Raw genomic sequence first — 6,784 nt, 5'->3', positions numbered from 1 at the left:
TCTGATTTTGTTGTATAATGCACGGAGACAGTTGCGATGGTATTATTTTATCAATGCCATTTCATTGTATTTTCTGATTTAAAAGGATTTATTAAGTTCTGAATCAAAAACAAAGGTTCTGTAATATGAACAGTGAAATGTAGAATTGTGGAAACAAAATACTTTTGTTAATTTTAACTTATTTATGGAGAAAATTGTGAGTTATTTGAATAAAGTGTGTGGGTGACAATCATTTTTGGCCACGACTGTATTTGCTGTCACGAGGGCAGCACAATTCACTACCAGTGCAACATGGCTCTGTTGGGGAACGCACTTGACGCTCAGTTTGTTTGAAAAGGGTTCACCGTGCATAACCTGTGGCCGTAGTTCGTCTCTCACACACCTGTCTTCTCCCATAGGGCCCGACAGGCATTGCGACAATGTCTACCGGAACAGCTGATGGACAACACTTTTACTACGCTCTTGAAAGGCGACATGACCTCAAAGCGTGTGCTGGCGAAGCTCAAGGAAAAACTTGCGGGAAGGGGTAGTCACCGACTCCTGTGGCATCCCCTTGCCAGGTCAGTGATTCGGGACGAATGAAAGTACTGTGCCCACTTTTTTTGTGCCAGTTTGGAGTTCAGTTAACTGTGAAGTTAAGAAAGTTTCTCCATTGCTGATCACATGACTCTGTTAATAGTTTGAACTTATTTTACGAACATCTGTTTTGACGTCATGTTTAACATTTTAAAAAGTCTTTGAGCCTTTCTTATTCCTCTTCTTGTTTTTCTTCTTCTGTCTTCTTCATCGATTTTTTTTTCCTGATGCCAAGAAGGCCTTAAAATTGGAATTCATAGCAAAGTGTGAAAGTTTTCACAGTTGGTTAATGAACTGCTGTTCCACTGCTGTTACAAACAACCTTCAATTGTTCGGACCCTTGGGTGTTAAAATAAATAAATAAATAATTAAAAGAAATAAAGTGTTAAAATAAATAAATAAATAAATAAATCAGCAAAAATAAAATAAATAAATAAATAAATAAATAGAGAAATGAAAGGCGTTGGTGGAAATAATTATTTGTTTTCCAATTGTGACGTTGGCATTGTTTGTTATACGTGCTCGTCCAATCGACGGAGGCACGGTCGGAGTACCCGAGGAACGATCGGAGCACGGTTTCCCTGTCCCGATGCAAACGAGGCGCCGCAGCACCTCCGTCACTCTTTCAGGTGAACGAGACGACCTGAAACCGTGCACCTTAATTTCAGGTGAACACCTTTCCCCCATCCGTTGTGGATGGGCCATTCACCAAGTCCCGATTTGTGTTTAAAGGAGGGTAACATGTTCGTGTTTGTTATCGTTACCATGTTGCATATAGGTACCGTTTTATTTTGGAAAAGGTACACAAGATTCAAAATGAACAATCGCCCATCAGGAAGGAGAGACTTGGGGATTCTTGTTTGGCTCTTTGATTAACAATGGTGGGGCGGCATGAATGACCTGTTTGGTGCGAGCACGGCATTCCGGGCAAGCGACGGAGAAGTTCTGTGTCACCTCCTCACACACTCCTCAACAGCCGTCTTGAGATGCCGGATGTTACAAGAGCTGTGTTTGTAAACGTTGTCCTCCGCGTAGCCAAACCGAAACAAGTCCAGCGGATTGAGTGACGTCTGGGGAATGGGGGAATGGTGTGACCAGACGTGCTCTGCCTTGAAGGACATGACCCCCTGTCGCCAAACTTCTACGTCTAGTCGTTGGTGTGTGTGAGAGTGTGTTTGAGAACGTTTCATGTGCTGCCTCAGGATCCCAAAGACAGGAGTGTGCAAACGACTGAGCTCTTGTGAGCGCCAACGAGAGGATGTCCTCGGACTGTCAAGCATGAGTCACATTTGCTCTACGGCTAGGATACGGCGGCCGTACCCCCCCCCCTGAATTGACAGAAACGTGCGACGGCCACAGACTTTCTGAGGTGGCCTCAGGGTGGCCCTACGCCATATGGCTATCTTTTACAGGCCGTAGGGGTCTCCGTGGAATTAAAGCACGGAGTTATAACTTTTTTCATTTCTTGGTTGGCCGTAGCAATTCGACAAGCCGTAGCCATGACGTAATGTTCCACGTCAACCGTACGTAGGGCGTACAGTGGGCTTGCGTTATTCGTGCGGCTGCCGTAGGCTCTTATCAATGAAAAATGAATTTTGCCAACCCCCAAAAAATTACAAAAAAATATTTAAAAAAAAAATACGTTTGCCTTAGGGCCCCCCTGCGGTCGCCTTGCGGGCACCTTGAGGCTACCTTGAGTCTGCCTTGAAAATTCTATGGCAGCCGCAGGGACGCCCTAAGGTCACCGTGCGACATCAAATCAAAGACCGTTCGGCATCCCCACGTTTTCGGTCTCCACAATATCTAAATACCCCGTGTGGCTACACGAAAAATAAAAACATATGTGACTGCTACATTGTGTGACCGTGGAAATACTGCGGCCGCCCTATAATTGCTAGTGGCCGTAGATTTTTGGACCCTACGGTCGCCGAGCCAAATGTGACTGAAGCATTAGTTACGTGTCGTGTCACCGCCTCGACACACCCGGTGTTCGTTCTCTCGGATTTCTCGAGATTGCGAACAGTGCCTTCCTTCCGGAACTTTCTGGAACTTATTGACGTTGGGAAGAAGACAGTTCTTGCTGGTTGGGTCTCTCACTTTGAAATCCACCGAGTGTTGATCACACACTTTATCTCAGGGTACCATTCCTCCAGTTCGCTTCGTCGTCGTGCTTCGTACGACACATTGTGTTCCAGACTCATGAAGCTTGGTGGAGACAATTTCCCGACTTTCGAGAACACAGCCTGAAAATTAAATAATAATAACGTTTAACAATGTTCAATTGAGACACAATCGAAACAGTGCCAAGACTTTTGAACCACCCTGCACCTGCAAACATCGATCATTGATGATCTTTCATGGACATGAAAATGTGCGAACAAATGGTGTGTGTACGTGGTGTGAAAGGAGAGACTGGAATGTTGGAGGGATGAATGAGTTAGGGAGGGAATGAGGATCGCAAAGAATTTGAGTGAACACACACACACACACACACACACACACACACACACACACACACACACACACACACACACACACACACACACACACACACACACACACACACACACAGTCACTAACAAACACATGCTTGTCCCAATGTTCTCTGCAGGAGAAGACTGCACTGGTATCCATGAGGTTGTGGGTTCAAATCCTGCAGAAGACACCAGAGTTGTGGATTTGGATTCAAGGTTTCAGCAAATCGAGTTCGTGTCAACAGAAACTGCCACGTCATTATTGCGTTGTCAGTAAAAACCAAGCTGGCCCATGAACGAATTCAGGGTGCGATAATCAGCCCGTCCTTCGTGAAGAGTGGGAGAGCTATCGCCGGCACCATGAACAAATTACAAATTCCTGCCCAAATCAGCAGAGGGCACTGACTGCATCAGTACCCTCAGTCAACAATTCAAATCAAACAATTCAAAGTGTACAAGGCCTTTATCTCCAGTAGAGTTGGGAGTGATGCAATTCCCTGTGGGGCCTTCGCTCAAACCTTTCAGATCTTTCCATACAGGTTGCCACTGACAAACCAGACATAATCTGCCAAACAGAAACTTTCCTCCATCAAGACGTCTCTGACTCCCAAGTATCTCTCCCTGGTTAATCCCTCCTCCGGTATGACAGACCTGAGCCTCGTCCTGGTGGAGGAGTTGCTCTCTTCATCAAAGACTCCATTCCTCACTCTCCATACACTGCCCTCACCCCCCCACACCCCCAGGAATACCTCTGGCTCCGGCTTCCCCTCCACTCCCCCTCCACGTGTTTATATGTGTACTGTACCGTCCACTAAACAGTGATGACTCAATCTACACCTCACTATCCGAAAACATGGACCAACTTCTATCTTCTCATCCAAACTCTCTCTTCCTCATATGTAGTGACTTAATTTGTCATCACGCCAGTTGGCTCGGTGTGGCTACCTCTCTCACCTGTCATGGCACTTCAGCAAAAGCTTTCTGCGACTCATTGGGACTGACTCAATCGGTCAATTTCCCGATCCGGATCTCAATAAATGGTACTCTCTCTCTTCTGGATCTGATTTTGCAAATTTCCCTGAAAATATCTGCTGTTCTTCCTTCGCTCCAATGGCTTCTTCTGACCACGTCCTTGTCAAAGTGGACATCTCTCTGGCTATTATTAGAGAACCACCTCACCGCCGTCGATCTGGCATTCCACTCAAGAGAACTGGCAGGGTCTCCAAGCAGCCATCAAACTTATAGGCTGGTCTCCTATCGCTACTTTCTCCAACATCAACTCATCCTGGGAATTCTTTCAAAGAAACTTGCTCTCCCTCATGCACAGATTTATCCCCTCTCGTCTTCAGTTGTCCTGCCCTTCCTCCCTCCCATGGTTCAATGAAGCTTGTGGTGAGGCAGTTGTCCTGAAGCAACTTACCTTTGCCTCAAGGGAAGCAAACCCAACTTAGGGGAATCTCAGTTCCTTCCATAAAGCTCGAAACAAGTGTGTATCTACCCTCAGGAGAGCAAGAAAACAGCACCTTTCTAAGCTCAAGTCTGAACTTTCAAACCTCTCACTCTTCCAAATCCTGGTGGCATCTAATCAAATCTGTTTGTGGTGTATGCTCCCCCTCCATCCCCTCCCTTACCTCAAATGTCTGCACTGCTGATACCGCACTTGAAAGGCTGAATGCCGAAACTCCATGTTTGCATCTAAATCTTGTTTCCCACACCTATCGCTTTCTGTATCCACCTTACCCAGTCGCACCCAACTGTCCCTGGACTCTGTGTCCTTTTCTCCTGACAAGGTGGACAGCTTGTTGTCAAACCTCGACTCAGATACTGCAACCGGTACAGACGGCACCAGCCCACGTGTCCTAAAAACCTGCTCCTCTGCTCTTGCTCACCCTCTCTCTGTTCTATTCGCCCTCTCATTTGTTCAAGGTCATCTGTCATCTGCTTGGAAATCAGCAAACATTACTGCCCTGCACAAAAAAGGTGCAAAAACAGATGCCTGCAACTCCAGACCAATCAGCCTTCTCCCAATCATCAGCAAGGTTATGAAATCCATCATCGCTTCAGACATTAAATCCTTCCTCTTCTCCAATGGCCTGATTTCTGGTCATCAATTTGGTTTCAGACCAGGTCACTCCACCCTGGATAGGCTGCTTCAGCTCTCCCAACAATGGATGGAGGTCCTCAATGCCAGACATGAGATGAGAGCCATATCCCTCGACATATCGCGTGCTTTTGACACGGTCTGGCATCCTGCCCTGCTCACCACACTCTCTTCCGATGGTATCCAAAGCCATCTCCACTCATGGCTCACAGACTTCCTCTCCTGTCACAGTCAATGTGTGGCCCTAAATGGAGTTCTTTCATCCCCTCTTCCTGTCCAGGCTGGAGTTCCTCACGGTAGCGTTCTGGGCCCTGTTCTTTTTCTGGTTTTCATCAATGATCTCTCCGACTCTCTGGAAAATCCTCTTTATCTCTTTGCTGATGACTCCACCCTCTGCCGTACCATCTGTCATCCCTCAGATTGGCATGCAGCAGCTTCTTCGCTCACTGCAGATATGGGGAAAATCACAAACTGGTCCAACATGTGGAACATGTCTTTCAATCCGGACAAACCTCACACTCTCACTCTGTCTCTCCGAAAGGACCGTTTAGAAAAAACCCCCATCCACTTTCTCAACAATCCTCTGGAAGAAGTCCTTTCTTTCAAGCATCTGGGTCTCACGATCTGCCATGACCTTTCCTGGGAAAGCCACATTTCAAACCTGGCCTCAAAAGCCAGTCCCCGACTGGGAATCCTCCGTCGTGCAAAGTCCTTCCTCGGCCCACCTGAGCTCCTGACCACTTACAAAGCTTTTGTCCGCAGCCTGATGGAGTACTGCTCTCCCCTCTGGGCTGGTGCTCCTGCCTCCCACCTATCTCGGCTTCACGCTGTGGAAACCAAGGCATTTCGGATCATTGCCATCTCCCGCGATGAGGCTGAGTCTTTGGGTCTCTCTCTCACTGCAGGCACGTCGGTGGTCTTTCTGTCTTCTACCGTCTCCTCTCAGGTCTTGCCCCCCCCATGCTCTGTCTGAGATATGCCCCCCCTATATTTCCAGAGGGCGCTCAAGGTCCGCCAGCAACCCCCTTCTGGTAAAACTACCAAAATCACGAATCACTGCTCACCTTCACTCCTCTTTTTTCCCCACCTTTGGAACAAACTCTCACACTCTGTTCAATCCCATTCTTCCCTCCAGGCCTTCAAAACAGCTGTTCACCACCACCTCTTATCATTGATTGATCACCACCACCTTGATCTTTTCGACCCCCGTTAATCCACGCCAAGCCCACCTCTTTCAAATTCCCTGCCTTCCTTCCTGAAAGTCCCTGTAATGTCCATCTTATATCCCCCATGTTCCCGGCCCCATCCCTCTCCCTTCCACAGATCTCCTAATGTCTCTGTTCCCCACTGTTTTGTCCTTCCCACTCCCACCCCTCTTGTCTCATGCCCCCCTTGCTGTGCATTGTGTGTTAGCTCTCATACGAGCCTTGACAAGGTATCCAAAAAAAAAAAAAACCTCATCTCTTTTCTGCTGTACGTGCAACCGCCTTCCTCAGGCCGTTCAACACCATTCTTCCCTCCAGTGTTTCAAGCAGGAAGTGCATCACCATCTCACATCATCCCCCATCGTAGCCATGATCTTTTCTACCCCCCTTTTTGGCTGGTTACTTTGTTTCCTCCCTCTTTTGCTTGC

At 47.4% G+C, this 6,784-nt stretch overlaps 1 protein-coding gene across 1 annotated transcript in view; it reads left to right on the top strand.

Moving 5' to 3' along the window:
- Positions 1-533: 533 nt before the first annotated feature.
- The window catches only part of LOC147008124 (uncharacterized), a 35,237-nt gene continuing 28,986 nt past the window's right edge, over positions 534-6,784 (top strand). The window contains exon 1 of the mRNA XM_085865624.1: positions 534-560. The gene's annotated coding sequence lies outside the window, so the exon portion shown is untranslated. The remainder of the gene's footprint in view (positions 561-6,784) is intronic.

This window comes from Eptatretus burgeri, chromosome 21, assembly GCF_056783735.1.
Source record: "Eptatretus burgeri isolate ZD-2024b chromosome 21, Ebu_testis_v1, whole genome shotgun sequence".
Classification (NCBI taxonomy): domain Eukaryota; kingdom Metazoa; phylum Chordata; class Myxini; order Myxiniformes; family Myxinidae; genus Eptatretus; species Eptatretus burgeri.
Note: the sequence above shows the minus strand (reverse complement) of the source record. Positions and strands in the feature narration are given on the sequence as shown.